Source organism: Cervus elaphus, chromosome 31 (assembly GCF_910594005.1).
Source record: "Cervus elaphus chromosome 31, mCerEla1.1, whole genome shotgun sequence".
Taxonomy (NCBI): Eukaryota; Metazoa; Chordata; class Mammalia; order Artiodactyla; family Cervidae; genus Cervus; species Cervus elaphus.
The window spans coordinates 39,749,799-39,771,336 of record NC_057845.1 but is presented as its reverse complement, the minus strand read 5'-3'; positions in this window follow the sequence as shown (position 1 = coordinate 39,771,336).

The following is a 21,538-nucleotide window of genomic DNA, read 5'->3' as shown; positions in this document are numbered from 1 at the left end:
TTCGCTGGTTAGAATTACAACAATGCCTTCATGAATTAAGTTGATCAGGTGTTACTTCCTTCAGTCAATCATTAGAATCATAGATTTTTAAATTAAATGTCTATGGTCATATATCATGTTAGAAAAATCAGGGCTAAACTTCCATAGTTTCCTTCAAAACTAAGGACTTATTGCCCTGTGGATATCCTTCTTTATACCTGTGAATGTGTAGTTACCCTCTCAATAATATTGAGGCATTTTGACCATGGATTTTGAAGAAAATGCTTCTGCTTTTATTGCTTATTTCAGAAGAATAGTACTAATAGTATAGGATATAGACAAAGTAGAAGGAAGTAGCTGTGAAATGATAGAAGCTGGTGTGAAGTTCTTGGGAGGAAAAGAATGCTAACATTCCTCAATACTGACTCATTTGTTTAGTGTTGTAGGATTTTTATCTTATGCTGTATGAATACAACTGAGACACATTCCCAAACCCTCAAATTGCTCACACTGGAAGAACTATAATGAGCCAAGATGTAGACTGCCTTTAAAAGAGGAAACTAGAAACACAGCTACAGGAGCTGATAAGAAGTAATTCTTCTTACAACGAAGCAAATGTCAGGCAGGCTTTTTTAGCAGCTCTTTTGATTTTTGGATACCTTCAATCTGTGTTCTGTGGTTCCAGCTTAGATAGTGTTTTACTTGTCATGGGTAAAGTTTGTAAGACCTGAGATGACATATTGTTAGGATATTAATCTTGAATGTTTAAAGAATTGGTGAACTTCTCCAGGTATTAAGAAGATATAAGTAAAATATTAAAATTACTTTTATATAGATACTGACAACTACACATTTCTGTCACTTTGTTTTTGTCTTTAAGAAAAAAAAATCTATATTTTATAAAGTTAGATTAATTTGAATGTTATCTTTAATTAACCCTTCTCCCTACTTAGTAACTTCTCCCTGAGTAGGAACATAGGCAGACTAATTCTTGGTTCTGTTGCCGAAGATACATTCATTTAAACTGTAATTCCAAAATGTGTGCCTATGGTTTCCACAGTTTGTTAAAACCTGGTAATCTAAATTACTTAAACTAGTACTTGTGTGATTCTATTAAATCAAAAAGCTATTAATTTTTGTAAATTTATTTCTGGTAAATATACATTTTAAATTGGAAAGAAATAGAATCCTAGGCTTTTAAATTTATTTTAAATTCACATTTAATATTCATATATAAACTTGTGTAACAGTTTTTAACTTTTCTTCAGTTTTATTTATTACTTCTCCAGTGATTTTTCTAGATTCTTAAACATAAAGTGGATTTCTAACTCAAAAATTTTTCTGTGTTTTGATCATCTATTATTTTCACTATTTTTAGTAACAGTTTTCTTTAATATTTCTATAATAGTTGACAGTTCTTCACAACAATAGTAACAACAACATCAAAATGTTGCCAATAACAATGCTACCTTCATTAGAGATTAGATATAGCTGTAATAAAAAGATTATAGTATATATGAATAGCTGAATGGTGAACAAACCTAGAAAGTTAAATAAATTTCTGCAGCATCCATTAAGGAGATCACCATCTCTAAAACATGTCTAAGATTATGGCTACTCTGATTTAAATAAGTGACTTAAAATATTACAGAGTAAACTTGGAAGTGTTCTTTTAGCATAAAGAAAAATTTTAAGTGCAAAGAAATCCTTAATGTTAATCATATTTTTCACTGTAAATAACATACTAAGGCTTCCCAGGTGGCACAAGGATAAAGAATCTGCCTCCCAACACAGGAAATGCTAGATGTGGGCTCAATCTCTGGATTGGAACAATCCCCTGGAGTAGGAAATGGCAACTCACTCCAGTATTCTTGACTGGAAAATTCCATGGACAGAGGAGCTTGGGAAATTACAGTCCATGGGTTTCCAAAGAGTCAGACATGACTTAGCATGCATGCAAATGACATTGAGAGTGATACCTGCTGATGCCAAAAGACTATAAAAAGGAAATATAGATACATAAGCAAGATACTGGATGTCCCCAGGACAGGAACTCATCATGTTATTTCATTAAATTATTTGGGGCCATAGTCTGTGCTTCACCTTTACAGGTCTGTAAACTCAGAGATGTAAGCTTAGAGTATATGAATGCAATAATAATAATAATAATAATAATATAGTAATAAAAGGATCTTGTTCTTATTAAAACTTGCTCACAAAACAGTATCTGTAAAGATTTTTATCAAGATGTAAAAAGGATTGTTTGTCCTCACATGTGAAAAAAAAAAGACTGTTTCAAGAATGGGTAAGCATTCTTGCTTGTTCTTTATGCTGTTGTTCAGTTGCTCAGCTGTGTCCAACTCTTTGTGGCACCATGGACTGCCGCACACCGGCTTCCCTGTCCTTCACCATCTCCTAGAGTTTGCTTAAACTCATGTCCATTGAGTCGGTGATGCCATCCAACCATCTCGTCCTCTGTTGTCCCCTCTTCTCCTCCTGCCTTCAATCTTTCCCAGCACCAGGGTCTTCTCCAATGAGTTGGCTCTTCACATCAAGAGGTCAAATTTCTAATTAACATAGTATTGAAAATCCTAGTTAGAGTAATCAGAAAGGAGGTAAAATTGTTTTTGTTTGCAGATGACATGATTTTTATATATAGAAAGTCCCAAAGACTCCACCAAAAGCTGTTGGAACTGATAAATTAATTTAGCAAAGTTTCAGTAAATAAAATCAACAAACAAAAACAAGTAGAATTTCTATACACTAACAATAAACTATCTGAGAAATAAATTAAGTGAATAATCACATTTGTAATAGCATAAAAGACAAGGAAATAATTTTAAACAAAGAGGTGAAAGATATATACACTGAAAATGATAAAACAATGATATCAGAAATTGAGAAAGACAAATAATTAGAAAGATTTACCATGCTTATGGAATGTAAGAATTAACATTATTAAGATGTTCATATTGCCCAAAGTGACCTACAGATTCAGTGCAATCTTTATTAAAATACCAGTGGTAGTTTTCACAGAAATAGAAAAACATCTCCAAAATTCATGTGGAATCACAAAAATCCTCAAACAGCAAAAGCAATCTAGAGCAAAAAGAACAAAGTTGGAAGTAACACTACCTGATTTCAAAACACACTATACAGCTATAGCTATCAAAACAGCATGTTACCAGAATAAAAACATATAGACCAATGGAGTGGAATAGAGCCTAGAAATACATCTATGCATTTATAATCAATGGATTTTAGACAAAGACAGTAAATGATGTTGGGGAAAGTAAATATTCACATGCAGAGGAATGAAATTGGACTTTCCTCTGACACCATTTATAAAAATCAACTCAAGATTGATTGAAGACTTAAACACAAGATCTGAAACAGTAGTAAGAAACAACATTAAAAAAAAAAAGCTTTTTAACAATGGTCTGAGCAAATTTATTTTTTTGGATACAACACTAGAAGCATAGGCCACAGAAGCAAAAGTAAACAGATATGATCACATCTAGCTAAAAATCTTCTGGACAGAAAAGGTGAAAAAAAAATCAACAAAATGTGAAGGCAACCTATGCATTGGGAGAAAATATATGAAAACCACACATCTGATAAGTTGTTATATAATATCCACACCCAAATAGGTCAATAGCGAGAAAACAACCTGATACAAGGCAAAGTTCCTGGATAGCCATTTCTCCAAAAAACAAACAAACAAACAAACAAACACACACACACACACACAAATGTCCAATGGTACATGAAAAAAGGATCATTATAATCATCAGGGAAATGCAAATCAAAACCACAGTAAGATGTTTCCTCACACCTGTTAGAATTGACTATTATCAAAAGACAAAATTTGTAAGTGTTGTTAGGGATGTAGAGAAAAAGGATCTCTGTACATTGTTGGTGGAAATGTAAATTGGTGCAGCCATTATGGAAAATAGTATGGAGGTTTCTTAATAAAGTAAAACTACCATATAATCTCTCAATCCCAGTTCTGGGTATCCAAAGGAAGTGGAATAATTTCTGTGTTCATTGAAGCATGACTCACAATAGTGAGGAAATGGAATCAGCCTACTTGTAAAATAAATGGGGGAATGAATAAAGAAAATGTCACACACACACACACACACACATGTATAGCAACATTTAAAAATAATGAAATCTAAAAAAAAAAAAATAATAATGAAATCTTGCTATTTGCAATGACACAGATATATCTAAAGGATACTATGCTAAGTTAAATAAGCCAGTCAAAAGACTGCATGATTGCACTTATATGTGGAATCTAAAGAAGTTGAACTCATAGAAGCAGAGAGTAGAATGGTGATTGCTTGGGCCTGAGTAGTGGAGGCAACAGAGAACATGGTCAAAAATACAAAGTTTCAGTTATGTAGAATGAATAGTTCTGGAGAGCTAATGTATAGCATTCTGACCATAGTTAATATGTCTTTGTATGCTTGAAAGATGCAAAGAGAGATGATTTTAAATGTTCTCACTGTACACAAAAATAATAGTTATATACTAATTACCTTGATTGTAGGAATCATTTATACATTTATAAAATTTTTATTTGTCAATTAGCTTCAGTGAGCTTGAAAAAACGTTTACCTTGAAATTGTTATTTTGCCACCTGTGTTTGATTTAGGTAATCTAGAAGATGAAATTTGGACCTTTTGAGCTGTTGAGATTTAGATGAGCTTTGGGACTTTGAGTTGATATTGTAATGGATTGAGACTTTTGGAAACATTGAGATAAGATACATGTATTTTGCATGTGGGATGGATGTAACTTCATGGGAGTCAATAGATTGTGGTAGGCAGAATAATGGCCTCCAGAATATGTTCATGTCTTACTCCCCAAAATCTGTGAATCTATTACCTTATATGGGAAAAGAGACTCTGGAAACATGATTAAGACTTAATACAGGAAGGTCATACTGAATTATTTGGATGAGCTCAATATAATCAAGAGTCCTGATTAAGAGGGAGGCAGGAGTACCAGAGTCAGAGAAGGAAACAATACAGACAGAAATCAGAGAGGAGAGGGATTTGGAGATACTATACTTTTTGATTTAAAGATGGGAGGTGGGCCCACAAGCCAAGGATTCTAGGTAGTCTTTGAAGGATGGAAAAATCAAGGAACTCATTTCTTCCCCTAGAACTTCCAGAGACATTGTAGCTGTTTAACAACTTTGAATTTATCCAGTCAAGACCATTTTAGACTTCTGAACCTCAGAACTCCAGAACTGTAAAAGAACAATTTTTGTTTATTTTAAGCCCCTAAGTTTCCCAAAGTGTGTATAGGGAAAATTTGCTCTGCAATACTTAGAAGTGTTCAAAGAATGTTTTCTATTTATTCCTTTCTCTTCTTGATCAATTAGAATTAGGTTTGGAAAAAGGCTAAGCAGGTGATTTAATACAGGACTTGTCCTTACTTTTAATAGATACTGTTTCAGGAATCTCTCAGTCAGAGATATGATACACATTTTGTTTTTTATATCTCTGCAAAATACTTATTTTTTTCTTCTTCATGGCCTTTTCAACTAATTATCTAATAAACACACATTGTAATATGTTTTTAAATTTCACTGTTGATATGGCTATTTTTCTAGAGCACTTCATGACTGAGATGTAAATATTATTAGATAAAATGGATTCTGACATTTCTTATCTATATTTGGCTAATTATTTTGAATAGTAGATATGGCAATAGCTTGTAGTATCCAATATTAAAAATATAGAAAATTAAAAGAAAATCATTCCATTGTTCAACTGAAGTTGTTAAGAATAAGCAAAAGGAGGATTTCCTTTTTATCATAAATTCCCAATATATAATCAGTTAACTTTAGGACTATTCCTCATGCATTATTTAAAATGAATTGCTCACTGTACTATTACTCTGAACTTGATTTTTTAAATCATATGTATGCTGTCACAAAATAATGCTATTTTTTTCAATCTTTAGATTAAAATGAAAGGTGACTGATATCTGTGCTGTACTTAGTCACTCAGTTGTGTCCAACTCTTTGTGATTCCATGGACTGTAACCCACCAGGAACCTCTGTCCATGGGGATTCTCAAGGGTAGAATACTGGAGTGGGTTGCCATGCCCTCCTCCAGGGGATCTTTCCAACCTAGGGATAGAACCCAGGTCTCCCACATTGCAGGAGGATTCTCTACCATTTGCGCTGCTAGGGAAGCCCATGACTCATACCTAGACATGCTAAATTAGTATAATTTAATTTAAAAGGGTATGGACCTGACACAGCAGAAGATATTAAGAAGAGGTGGCAAGAATACACAGAACTGTACAAAAAAGATCTTTAAGACCCAGTTAATTACAATGATGTGATCACTCACCTAGAGCTGGACATCCTGGAATGTGAAGTCAAGTGGGCCTTAGGAAGCATCACTACGAACAAAGCTAGTGGCGGTGATGGAATTACAGTTGGGCTATTTCAAATCCTAAAAGATGATGCTGTGAAAGTGCTGCACTCAATATGTCAGCAAATTTGGAAAGCTCAGCAGTGGCCACAGGACTGGAAAAGGTCAGTGTTCATTCCAATCCCCAAAAAAGGCAATGCCAAAGAATGCTCAAACTACCACACAGTTGCACTCATCTCAGACGCTAGTAAAATAATGCTCAAAATTCTCCAAGCCAGACTTCAGCAACACATGAACTGTGAACTTCCAGATGTTCAAGCTGGTTTTAGAAAAGGCAGAGGAACCAGAGATCAAATAGCCAACATTTGCTGGATCATCAAAAAAGCAAGAGAGTTCCAAAAAAACATCTATCTGCTTTATTGACTATGCCAAAGCCTTTGACTGTGTGGATCACAACAAACTGTGGAAAATTCTTAAAGAGATGGGAATACCAGACCACCTGACCTGCCTCTTGAGAAATCTGTATGCAGGTCAAGAAGCAACAGTTAGAACTGGACAGGGAACAACAAGACTAGTTCCAAATAGGAAAAGGAGTATGACAAGGCTGTATATTGTCACCCTGCTTATTTAACTTATATGCAGAGTACATCATGAGAAATGCTGAGCTGGAAGAAGCACAAGCTGGAATCAAGATGGCTGGAAGAAATAGCAATAACCTCAGATATGCAGATGACACCACTCTTATGGCAGAAAGTGAAGAAGAACTAAAGAGCTTCTCGATCAAAGTGAAAAGGAGAGTGAAAATGTTGCTTAAAGCTCAACACTCAGAAAACTAAGATCATGGTATCTGGTCCCATCACTTCATGGCAAATAGATAGGGATACAGTGGAAACAGTGAGAGACTTTATTTTTTGGGGCTCCAAAATCACTGCAGATGGTGATTGCAGCCATGAAATCATGGCTTACTCCTTGGAAGGAAAGTCATGACCAACCTAGACAACATATTAAAAAGCAGAGACATCACTTTGTCAACAAAGGTCCATCTAGCCAAGGCTATGGTTTCTCCAGTAGTCATGTATAGATGTGAGAGTTGGACTGTGAAGAAAGCTGAGTGCAGAATTGATGCTTTTGAACTGTGGTGTTGGAGAAGACTCTTGAGAGTCCCTTGGACTGCAAGGAGATCCAACCAGTCCATCCTAAAGGAGATCAGTCCTGGGTGTTCATTGGAAGAACTGATGTTGAAGCTGAAACTCCAATACTTTGGCCATGTGATGTGAAGAGCTGACTCATTTGAAAAGACCTTGATGCTGGGAAAGTTTGAAGGCAGGAGAGATGGGGACGACAGAGGATGAGATGGTTGTATGGCATCACCAACTCAATGGACATGCGGTTTGGTAAACTCCGGGAGTTGGTGATGAATAGGGAGGCCTGGCGTGCTGCAGCTTATGGGGTCGCAAAGAGTTGGACACGACTGAGTGACTGAACTGAACTGGACTGACTGAATTCAAAACAGAGTAAATAAACTTTATGTTTTCAACCTTATAAATATTTATACATAACAGAGCAACAATGATAGAACAAAAAGATTATTTTGAAAAAAATGCCTGTTTTAATTAATTGATATAATCAAGTAGATAGTCATCTCATTGTGCTATTTTGGTTTTCAAGTCAATTAGATGTTGAGTAGAATGAATTATTCATATGTTTTTCCACATTCTTCTGGAAGGCAAAGGTTTTCCATTCATTGCATTTTTCACCTTTTGCAAAGGAAAAAGAAAATCAATTTTGAAAACAATGTACCATTCAGTCTTCCTTACAATAAATATTGACACTAAAACTGATGGAAATGTGAAAAGAGTACTTGTTAATTGTTGTGTTGTTGAATTTTGCTTTAACTTTCTGGGTATCAGAATGATAGATTACTTTAATGTTCAGTCTCAGATATAAAAGTCATTGCTCTGCTCACATAAAAACTAAGTTGGTCCATTTTCTAATGCCTGCTCTAAATATTATATGTAATATGTTTACACATTCATGTGTTTCCTGTGCTACATACATGCAAGGTACTCTCTCTGGTGCTTTAAGGAAAATAATTTAATTGATAATTATATTACATATCTATGAAATAGGTTTTATTTTTCCCTGTCTAAGTTGATGTATCAAAAGTCTGACCTATCCTGAATAATCAAAAATTCTCTTAGAATCCTTTTACACAATTTTTATTGGGCCATTTACAATTCACAGTTACCCTTATCCTAAAATAACATTGTGTATAACATTTATAACTTGCATTGAAATTTAATTTTTACATATTTATTTTGTCTAATCAAATAGATATTAAATTACTTTAGCATAAAGGTTAACCATTCTGTGTTTTTGTTCCTGCAATGACTTTAGCTAAACAATGTTGTGTATATTTGGTGCAAATTCAGTACTCATTAATTTAACCTTCTAAGTCCTATTGTCACCATTCATTTCTATTTTCACTTTATTTTCCTTTGTCATTTTGTTGAGTAGTGATATTTTCAACCCCCATTCTTTAGAACCTCATGTTAAGGTGAGTTTAACATTCTGAGCCACAAAATAAATGTGATCCAGAATTATTAGTTTTATATGAGAGTTTGAGGAAAATCCCAAAATATCAGTAAATTTTTAAAAAAATATTTAAACAAATATGCAATTTGGGGTGAAATACAACTCAAGAAACACTGTACTTCTGTTGATCATCTTCAGACTTCTACAATAGCCACTCAACATTCTTATCAACATACTTCTCTATAAGAGCGCTATATATTGTGAAATGTTCTTCTACTTTATTATTTAACATAGCTCACTGCTGTTCTGTTGCTTTTCACACATTTTTTTAGAGGGGAGTGGCCGATTTTCATTCTGTGTCTTATTTTCCTTTCCTACCTATTAGAACCTGTTTCTCACTTTCTCATCCTTAATACCTTATAATAATTTGATCTATTCAAATAAAGTCAACTTTCAGAGAGTTAAAAGTTGATATAATTGTGATTGCACACATGAGGACATAACCTTCAGATAAAAAATAGAGTCTGATGGAATGTTGAAAAAATCCTGAACACTATTTATAGGAGCTGCCTTTCTACCTCTGTTTTACTCCCTCAAAAGTACCATTACTTAGGCATGCCACTACTTAAGGAAGATTTTTTTTCCCAGTATTTTTCAAAAGACAAAATGAAAGACTTGTTTCATTTTCCTACCTATCTATTTTCCTTTCTGTCTAAGTTAAGTCTCATCAGCGGTTGTGAAACATTTTTGAGAGAAGTGAGTTTCAGTATTGTATTTTGAGTTACAGGCAACTTTGCTCTTGTAACGCAGCATACCATGCTGTGTGTCATTTTGGGTCAGGGTCTTTATGAGAAAAGTCTGTTTTCTGAAAGAAAGGAAATAAACTTTCTTGTTGATATAATTCAACTTTTCACAATATGAGATGTGTGATATAAATTTTCAAGAGTGCTGTTTCAGACTTTAAAATCAAACCTGAAAATAAGGGGAAGAAAATGTAAATTCAATACTTCTACAAAAATGAGAATTAAAAAACTGTAATGAAGTTTGTGTGACAAATGTTTTAAATTGGCAGGTCAGTATTATTTAATTCTTCTAAAGGCAGAGCTTATAGTATCAAAAAGACTTAAAGTTTTAAAAATTAATTCTCATTCACCAACTATGCTCCTTTAATATAAGACCCAATTATGCAGACAGAATATTTTGTAGTTAAATTGTAGAAAAGCTTACTAATATCCAAAATGTTCTTCTTTTTTCAGTATATAAAAAATAATCCATTTGATTAAACACAAAGAATTTGTTTTCAAAGGAAATTGTAGCAAAGTGTTATACTGGAAGTCTTCCCAGGTTGCTCAGTGGTAAAGAATCTGCCTGCCTATATAGGAGACACAAGTCTGATCCCTGCATCAGGAAGATTCCCTGTAGAAGAAAATGGCAACTCACTCCAGTCTTCTTGCCTAGAGAGTCCAATGGACCGAAGAGCCTGGCAGACTACAGTCCATGGGTCACAAAGAGTTGAAAATAACTGAAGTGACTGAGCATGTTTGTGTTAGAGTCAAATTCTTACACTGTCTAGAAGAAACAAGGAGATAATAGAGGATTCAAAGAAATTATTTAAAATAAAAAAAATGTTAGAAAATCCAGGAAAGATATAGACAACATATGAGTCAACACACAATTCACTAAAGGGAACATCTGAAGTGCAAGCAATTACAAAGGGATTCTAATACTCACTATCCATTAGAGATACTCAATTTTTAAAAATTCTTATTTATAGAAATCAGTATGATAAAGTTAGATAATGAAAACTTTTCTTGTGCTCAGTCACTCAGTTATGTCTGGCTCTTTGTGACTCCATGGACGGCAGCATGCCACGCTCCTCTGTTCATGGGAATCCAAGGCAAGAACACTGGAATGGATTGCCATTTCTGCCTCCAAGGATCTTCCTGACCCAGGGATCAAACTGTGTTTCCCACTTCTCCTGCATCGGCAGGTGAATTCTTTACTAAGTTTTTCTTAGGGTATGGAAAATAGAAATTCATTCCAGTGAAGTACACAAGTACAGATTTTTTGGAAAGAAATCTGGCACTACTTACTAATATAATTATCTTGTGATCTCACTACTAGGCTTTAAACCAGTGAAATTTACAGACACACATGTTTTAATACAGTATGTATAATTTTTTAGTAAAAAGACAGTGCAATGTTAAGAGAACAGACTGTGAAGGATCTGCCTGCCATGCAGGAGACCCGGGTTCTATCTCTGGGTGGGGAAGATCCCCTGGAGAAGGAAATGGCTACTCATTCCAGTATTCTTGCCTGGAGGATTCCACGGACAGAGGAGCCTGGTGGGCTACAGTCCATGGAGTCGCAAAGAGTTGGACATGACTGGGCAACTAGCACTTCTTTCACTTTCAAGTAAAATATAATAAAGCTTACCATAGTATACTATGGCATTTGGTTAGAAGCAGTGACATGCAGTTTATGGACCTATGTCAAAAGCAAAGCAGTGAATATCAAATATAATGGGAATGTAGAGGGACTGTCTCTCCCATGTAGTAATGGTGGAAATGTAAAACAACATAGTCACTCTGGAAAAAGTTTGACTTTCTTACAAAGCCAAAGCTACATTACATTCTACATAACAGTTATGCTCTAGGTATTTTTCCTAAAGAAATGAAAATCTACATTTAACACAAACCTGCACAAATGTTCATAGCCACTTTATTTTGAATAGTCAAATATATATATACATGCATATATATATATGTGTGTGTGTGTGTGTATATATGTATATATATATATATGTGTGTGTGTATATATGTGTATATATGTATATATATGTGTGTGTGTATATATATGTATATATATACATTTTCTTCAGCAGATAACTAGAAAAACTGTGCTGTATACATATCATGGAATAGAATTCAGCAATAAAAAGGAACAAAATATTGGTTCACACAATTTTGTGAATTTCAAGGCATTATTTTGAGGACAAAACACAATTTGGTGTATTTTCTAGAACTTTCTCAATGTGACACAATTTTACTTATAGAGAACAAGTTAATATTTGACAGAGCTTAACTTTAGGGAAGGATGTGACTATTAAAGTGTAGCAAAAGGGAGTTTATTTGTGGTTATAAAAGTTTTATAATCTGACTATATTTGTTGGTTAGACAAATCTATACATGTGATGAAATTTCATGTAACTACATAGGAAAAGTTTGAAAGTAAAATTTTACCTTATACAGGCAAATTCTATATGAAGTTCTTAGTTTTGTTAATAGTTTTAAAAATGCCAAATTCCTGATCTTGACAATGTAATTTTTAAATGTGATACTTTTGGGAGAAGATAGATAATGTGTACAAATAAACACTCTGTACTATTTTTGCCATTTCTTTTAAATTTAAAGTTATTTTAAAATAAGAATTTAAAAATAAAATACAAATGCAATTGGAAACTAGTAGTACTGAATTAAACTTGCAAATTAATTTTAGCAGAACTGACATATATATGTCACAGTCAACCCTTGAACAAAGCTGGTTTTCATTGTGTGGGTCCACTTAAATGCAGATGTTTTTCACTAGTAAGTTTTACACCACTCCATGGTCTATTGTCATTGATTGAATCCAAAGATGTGAAGGAACCAAGGACTCAAAGCATGGAGTACAATCCCCGAGTTGTTCAAGGGTCAGCTGTACACTAATTCTTTCCAAACTGGAATATAGTATCTTAGTATTTCTCTTCCCTTAGCATTTATTCAAGTCCTCTTTTTGTCTTTGCAGTTAAGTTTTAAATTTAAGTTTCTTTCTATATAGAATTACATATACAGAGAGAAATTAAAATTTTCAGATTCAGATTCTGTTTATGCTTAATTCTACTGAGTTCATTTTCTAAATTCTGGTTACTAATGTGAAATATGTATTTAGCCTTTCAGTATTAGATGGGTTATAGTTCTTGTCACATATAATTTTTTGTTTCTTCTAATCTTTGAATTTGACTACACAGCACATTTTATTCATGGTTTATTAGTTTTTTGTTAATTCTATTAGTTTCTCCTTGTATAAATCATAATTACATTGAAGAGTGTCAACAGCCTTAAGGGAAGACTGTATTTTCTAACATTTTATAAATAATATTAGGTGAATGAAAGGATAAGCCATAGACTGGGAGAAAATATTTGCAAAAGACATATCTGTTCAAAGATAGTTATTTAAACTAGACAAAGAACTATTGACTCAAAAATAAGTTGACAGCCCAATAATAAAAATGGGCCAACGATCTTGACAAAGAGCTCACCAAAGGTATAAAGGTGCAAAAAAAATTATGATAAAATGTTCCACATCTTATGACATCAGAAAAATGAAAATTAAAAGTATAATGAGATATCACTACACATCTCTTACAATGTCTCAAATCCGGAATACTGGATGTGTCAATGTAGGTTTATCCTTGCTAAAAACAAAAAAAAAGTACCAGTCTGGTTAATAATGTTAATGGGGCTGCTATGCACATGTAAGGGCAAGGAGGATATGGGAAATCTGTATTTTTTTTTCTTAATTTTGTTGTAAATCTAAAACTGCTCCAAAAATTAAGATATCTTAAAAAATAAACAAAAGAATGAAATTAACTCATTTAACTCACAGGTCTACTTGCTGTGGGAGGTATCTCATTATATCCCAATGTCTGTGGAGATGCTGGGTCACAAAAGAAAAGTACTTCTTAAAATCATATGATTTTTATACTAATGAAATTACTTTATGAATTAACGGAATGCTTAGTAATAACCTCCTTTGTCAAAAGTTGGCTACAGTGTTATAAAAGTAAAAAAGAATAAGGAATTCACACAAGGCATAAGAGTAGATTCAAAGAAAGCCTCAAGGAGGAAAAATTCATTGTGAATCAAGCTAGTGATACACTTGATAATAAGAAAAATAACTGGCATATAGGTTTAAGAGTGATTTCTTGATAGAATAGCTGCCACTATAAGGACAAGGTGGTCCGTTACAAAATTATTTAATATATCATGCATAATTCAAAACTCAGCAACTAATACTAAACTCAGCAACATATGAATTTTAAAAGATGGATGGTGGAGTACTGCCAACTAGCTATGACTACTCCAACAGGGTAGTGAGATTGACAATACACTTTTAAATTAGTAAGGCAAACATAACCAGGCTTACTTGAAGTCCTTTACATTAAGCAAAATAAACAGAAGAGCTTCACAAAGGCAAAAATAACTCAGTAGGGCAAAACATATCACATAAATGATGCATTTTTAAAAATTGAATAAATTTAAAAATTAAAAATTGAATTGAACAATACAATTCAAAAGATTCAGTATTTTATTTGTTAATAGGTGCAATAGTTTCCTATTATAACATATTTTCCCTGTTGATCTTAAACGTGGTAGTTGAGCATTAAAGGATAAAGTTAATGAGCAAATGGAATTTATATGATAGACTGTGTCTAATTGAATGTCCCACCAGCTGTCCATGTGCAGTTCATTTAGAATGTAATCATGGTTACAGTGTTGCTTTCATTATGTTTATAGTTGTCTTTGAATGTACCATGAAATTTCTCAGTTCATAAAATTTTATATTATGTACTAATATGGGTTATCCACTAATATCATACCTTTGGTTTTATATATTACATATTTTAAATCTAAATTATAATATGTATTATTATAAACTGGTATCCAAAATTTTACCTAGATAGGGATGAGTTAATCAGTGAAAAATATGAAAGAGCATGTCATATTTTTTTCTGTTAATGTGCTTGTTTACAATCTATAACATAATGATGTAGTTATGTATTTCCAATTAGGAGATTTCATTACATAATTTTATCACATAACTACACAACTATATATTACTACATAATTGTTGTTCAGTAACTCAGTCATGCCCGACTCTTTGCCACCTCATATTGCAGCATTCTAGGCATCCCTGTTCTTCACTGTTAATCCTTCTCCATTTGCTCAGACTCATATCCACTGAGTTGATAATGCCATCCAACCACCTCATCCTCTGGCAACCCCCTTCTCTTCCTGCCTCAGTCTTTCCCAGCATTAGGATTTTTTCCAACAAGCAGGCTCTTTGCATCAGGTGGCCAAAGAATTGGAGATTCAGCTTCAGTATCAGTCCTTCCAATGAATATTCAGAGTTGATTTCTTTTACGATTGACTGCTTTGATCTCCTTGCAGTCCAAGGGACTCTCAAGAGTCTCTTCCAGCACCATAGTTCTAAAGCATCAATTCTTTGGCTCTCAGCCTTCTTTATGGTCCAACTCTCACTTCAGTACAAGACTACTTTAACTCCATAACTTTGTCTATATGGACCTTTGTAGGCAAAATGATGTCTCTGCTTTTTAATACACTGTCTATGTTTGTCAAAGCTTCCCATCCAAGGAGCAAGTGACTTTTAATTTAATAGTTGCAGTCACCATCTGCAGTGATTTTGGAGCCCAGGAAAATAAAGTCTGTCACTGTTTCTATTTTTTCTTCAATTTCCATGAAGTGATGCAACCGGATTCCATGAATGTTGAGTTTTAAGCCAGTTTTCACTTTCATCTTTCACCGTCATTAAGAGGCTCTTGAGTTCCTCCTTGCATTCTGCCATACGGGTGGTGTCACCTGCATATCTGAGGTTATTGATATTTCTCCATATATTAATAATGATATTATTAAGTTGATGTAATTTCTTATTATTATTGTTTAGTTTCCTATAATAAGTTGTTATTTCAAGGGACTTAATCAAACACTTTCTAAAGATATGTTCAAAATTGTTCTCCAAATTTGTTTTTCTTCACATTTCTTGTGAGATATAGTAAGGTATTTTAAAAAGGCAACTGTTCGAGAAATATTATGATAATAATATCATCAGTTCAGTTCAGTCACTCAGTTGTGTCCAACTCTTTGTGACCCAATGGGCTGCAGCACGCCAAGCTTCCTTGTCCATCTTCCCTGACAAACTCCCAGGGCTTACTCAAACTCATGTGTATCTAGTCAGTGATGTCATCCAACCATCTCATCCTCTGTCGTCCCCTTCTCCTCCTGCTCTCAATCTTTCCCAGCATCAGGGTCTTTTCTAATGAGTCAGGTCTTCACATCAGGTGGCCAAAGTGTTGTAGTTTCAGCTTCAGCATCAGTCCTTCCAATGAATATTCAGAACTGATCTCCTTTAGGATGGACTGGTTGGATCTCCCTGCAGTCCAAGGGACTGTCATGAGTCTTCTCCAGCACCACAGTCCAAAAGCATCAATTTTTTGGTGCTCAGCTTTCTTTATAGTCCAGCTCGCACATCTACACATGACTACTGGAAAAACCGTAACTTTAACTAGACAGATCTTTATTGGCAAAGTAATGTCTCTGCTTTCTAATATGCTGTCTAGGTTGGTCATAGCTTCTCTTTTAAGGAGCAAATGTCTTTTAATTTCATGGCTGCAGTCACCATCTGCCGTGATTTTTGGAGCCCCCAAAATAAAGTCTGTCACTGTGTCTACTGTTTCCCCATCTATTGACAAGCAGTGATGGGACAGGATGCCATGATCTTAGTTTTCTGAATGTTGAGTTTTAAGCCAACTTTTTCACTTTCCTCTTTCACTTTCATCAAGAAGCTCTTTAGTTCTTCCTTGCTTTCTGCCATAAGGGTGGTGTCATCTGCATACCTGAGGTTATTGATATTTCTCCTGGCAATCTCTATTCCAGCTTGTGCTTCATCCAGCCCAGCATTTCTCATGATGTACTCTGCATATAAGTTAAATAAGCAGGGTGACAATATATAGCCTTGATATAGTTCTTTCCCAACTTGGAACCAGTCTGCTGTTCCATGTCCAGTTCTAACTGTTGCTTGCTGACCTGCATACAGGTTTCTCAGGAGGCTGGTCAGGTTGTCTGGTATTCCTGTCTCTAAGAATTTTCCAAAGTTTGTGGTGATCCACACAGTCAAAGGCTTTGGCATAGTCAATAAAGCAAAAGTAGATGTTTCTGAAACTCTCGTGATTTTTCAATGATCCAGCGGATGTCGGCAATTTGTTCTCTGGTTCCTCTGCCTTTTCTAAATTCAGCTTGAACATCGGGATGTTCACGGTTCTCATACTGCTGAAGCCTGACTTGAAGAATTTTGAACATTACTTTGATAGCATGTGAGATGAATGCAATTTTTGTGTGGTAGTTTGAACATTCTTTGGCATTGCCTTTCTTTGGGACTGAAATGAAAACTGACCTTTTCCAGTCCTGTGGCCACTGCTGAGTTTTCCAAATTTGCTGGCATATTGGGTGCAGTACTTTCACAGCATCATCTTTTAGGATTTGAAATAGCTCAACTGTAATTCCATCACCCCAATAACTTTGTTCGTAATGATGCTTCCTAAAGCCCACTTGACTTTGCATTCCAGGATGTCTGATTCTAGTGAGTGATCACACCATCATGGTTATCTGAGTCATGAAGATCTATTTTTATAGTTCTTCTGTGTATTCTTGTCACCTCTTCTTAATATCTTCTTCTTTTTTTAGTTCCATAACATTCCTGTCCTTAATTGTGCCCATCTTTGCATGAAATGTTCCCTTGGTATCTCTAATGTTCTTGAAGTGATCTCTAGTCTTTCCCATTGTATTGATTTCCTCTATTTCATTGTATTGATTGCTGAGGAAGGCTTTCCTATCTCACCTTGCTATTCTTGGGAACTCTGCATTCAAATGGATATATCTTTCCTTTTCTTCTTTGCCTTTAGCTTCTATTCTTTTCTCAGTAATTTGTAAGGCCTCCTCAGACAATTATTTTGCATTTTCCCATTTCTTTTTCTTGGAGATGGTCTTGATCACTGCCTCCTGTATAATGTCATGAACCTCCATCCATAGTTCTTCAGGCACTCTGTCTGTCAGATCTAATCCCTTGTATCTATTTGGCACTTCCACTGTATAATTGTAAGGGATTTGATTTAGGTTATACATGAGTAGTCTAGTGGTTTTCCCTACTTTCTTCAATTTTAGTCTGAATTTTGCAATAAGGAGTTCATGATCTGAGTCACAGTCAGCTCCTAATCTTGCTTTTACTGACTGTATAGAGCTTCTCCATCTTTGCCTGCAAAAAATATAATCAATCTGATTTTGGTATTGACTATCTGGTGATGTCCATGAATAGAGTGTTCTCTTGCATTGTTGGAAGTGGGTATTTGCTATGACTAGTGTGTTCCCTTGGCAAAACTCTGTCATTCTTTGACCTGCTTCGTTTTGTACCCCAGGGTCAAATTTGCCTGTTACTACACGTATATCTTGACTTGCTACTTTTGCATTCCAGCACCTATAATGAAAAGGATAACTTTTTTGGGTGTTAGGTCTAGAAGGTGTTGTAGGTCTTCACAGAACCATTCAACTTCAGCTTCTTCAGCATTACTGGTTAGGGCTTAGACTTGGATTACTGTGATATTGAATGGCTTGCCTTGGAAATGAACAGAGATCATTCTGTTGTTTTTGAGATTGCATCCAAGTACTGCATTTTGGGTCTTGTATATTGTGATGGCTACTTCGTATCTTCTAAGGGATTCTTGCCCACAGGAGTAGATACAATTTTCATCTGAGTTAAAGTCAGTCATTCCAGTCCATTTTAGTTTGCTGATTCCTAAAATGTGGATGTTCACTCTTGCCATCTCGTTTGACCACCTCCAGTTTGCCTTGATTCAAGGACCTTACATTCCAGGTTCCTATGCAATATTGCTCTTTACAGCATTGAACTTTACTTCCGTCACCAGTCACATACACAACTGGGTGTTTTTTCGCTTTGGCTCCTTCTTTTCATTCTTTCTGTAGTTACTTCTCCACTGATCTCTAGTATCATATTGGGCACCTACCGACCTGGCGAATTCATCTTTCATTGTTCTATCTTTTTGCCTTTTCATACTGTTCATGGGGTTCTCAAGTCAAGGTAATTGAAGTGGTTTGCTATTCCCTTCTCCAGTGGACCACGTTTTGTCAGAACTCTCCACCATGACCCATTTGTCTTGCGTGGCCCTACAGGGCATGGCTCATAGTTTCATTGATTTATACAAAGCTGTGGTCCATGTGATCAGTTTGATTAGTTTTCTGTGACTGTGGTTTTTGTTCTGTGGGTCCTCTGATGGAGAAGGATAAGAGGCTTATGGAAACTTCCTGATGGGAGAGACTGACTGTGGTGGAAACTTGTTCTGATGGGTGGGGCCGTGCTCAGTAAATCTTTAATCCAATTTACTGTTGATGGGGCGAGGCAAGGCGGGGGCCTTGTGTTCCCTACCTCTTGTTTGACCTGAGGCCAAACTATGGTTGAGTTAATGAAGATAATGGGGACCTTCTTCAAAAGGTTGCATGAATGCACAGCTGCAGTGAGTGCCCCTGACCCTGCAGCAGGCCACCACTGACCACACCTCTGCGGGAGACAAAGACATAATATCATATGTGAATGGGAAAAAGTTATGATAACAATCTTTATTTTTGCATGCCATTTCTCAATATGATATCAATCTAATACACTAATTTTCCTTTGTCTGAAATTTTTACCACATCCCTAATTTTTTTGTTGGAATTTTCTCTTACATATATGTGCACTCTATAAGCTACTCATGATATTAATGGGTCTCAAGTATAACCTGAAACTATGTAAAATTCTACATTATTCCTCAGTGAGTGAGCCATTGATTGGATCCTCAGGTTAATTACATTGGACTTAATTTTGTGGCTCATTATTACTGGTTTCTGTGAATCATTTCAGCATCATTATCCCACTGTTCTATACAATGGTCCTATGACCCTGAATATATTTATTACTTTCTTCCTGATAAATGTGTAGGGGGTTTTAAAATAGAATCTTGCCTCTACTCCTGCACACCTTTCTGTATTATTTCCTTCTAATAATTATCAGGGTATGTTTAAGATAGCAGTCCCTGGATATTTCTGGGATTTAAACATTTTAAATCTAGGTCAATATTAGAGTTTTGAAAAATTGGAAAAGTCACGTTACTACTTTAATAAACACTCAAGTTTACTATATAGCACTGTTTCAGAGTTTCCTAGATTAAATGTCTCTAAAACCACAGTGCAGCAGGTTCACAATGAATTTTGAAAAAATATATGGGTATTTTCATGTATTAACAAGTTTAAACTCTGATAATCACCTAATATACTAATGACTTCCTAGAATTCAACTGTTGATTAAGTTCCAGCGGTAAACCAGTGAAAATACTATGTTTAAGTACTTCCCATTACGTGTGTGTGTGCTTTTGAGCTCATGCACACATCCACAGCTAGTAATCAAGTTGCTCAATATTTGGCATATACACATGTACTAATTGTAATAGTTTAATGATTTGGACTTCCCAGGAGGTGCTAGTGGTAAAGAACCCATCTGCCAATGCAGGAGATGTAAGAAACTCGGGTTCGATCCCTGGGTGGGGAAGATCTGCTGAAGGAGAGCATGGCAACCCATCCCAGTATTCTTGCCTGGAGAATCCCCATGGACAGAGGAACCTGGTGGGCTATAGTTCATAGGGTCACAAAGAGACAGACATGACTGAAGCCTCTTAGCACACACACAGTGATTTGGAAAGACATCTTCTTTTACATGATCCACGAAGGGAGGAATTTTAAAATCTGTTATATTTGATTATTTGAAAATATTTGTTGAATTAATGCTTTGCTACACTCTATAAAATCGTGACCTTCTTATATTTATGTCTTTAGATATGAGTTCCTTTTGACTGCTCAAAAAATTAGTGAGTGAAAATGAAGCTCATTATTTATATACAGCTTTGAAATAAGGAGTTTAGTACGTTTTCAGAATCACAGATATATTAATCTCAACATATCTTTCATTTCTCTATAATAACTAGGAAATTCCTATTTAGAATACAGAAGGAAAAATGGACTATATTAGTTTATTGAGTACAAACGTTACCTCTGATTTTCCTTAAAACTTTAGTGATCTCCAGAGTTTTTACTTTCAATACAATTATTATTATTATTATTTTTACTATTTGCATGTAGTGAGCAGCACTCATTATAAGTGTATACCTTCGTAAAGTTTGATGCAGATGAGTTTGGTGTATAGTCAAGATAAAGAATTTTCCACCACCCTAGAAAATTTCCTCACTTTTTATCAATAGACACTTCCCACACAGAGGTAACTTTTCTCCTGATTTTTCTTGATAGATTAGTTTTTCTGATTATGGAATTTCATATAGTTGGAATAATACAGTAGGTATACTTCTTTGTCTGGTTCCTTTGCTTAAAGATGAATTCATACGTTATCATGCACATACCAGTGAATCATTTCTTTGCATTGATAAGTAGTTCTTTATTTAATTAGCATGTGCCAGTTTGTTTCCTCATTCTTCTCTTCGTGTGCATTTTAATTTTTTAATTAATTAATTTATTTTAATTGGAGGCAAATTGCTTTACAATATTGTGGTGGCTTTTGCCATACATTGACATGAATCAGCCGTGGGTGTACATGTGCACATCCTGAACTCCCTGCCCACCTCCCTCCCCATCCCATCCCATCCCTCAGGGTTGTCCAGCACACCAGCTTTGAGTGCCCGGTTTCATGCATCGAACTTGGACTGGTCATCTATTTCACATATGGTAACATAT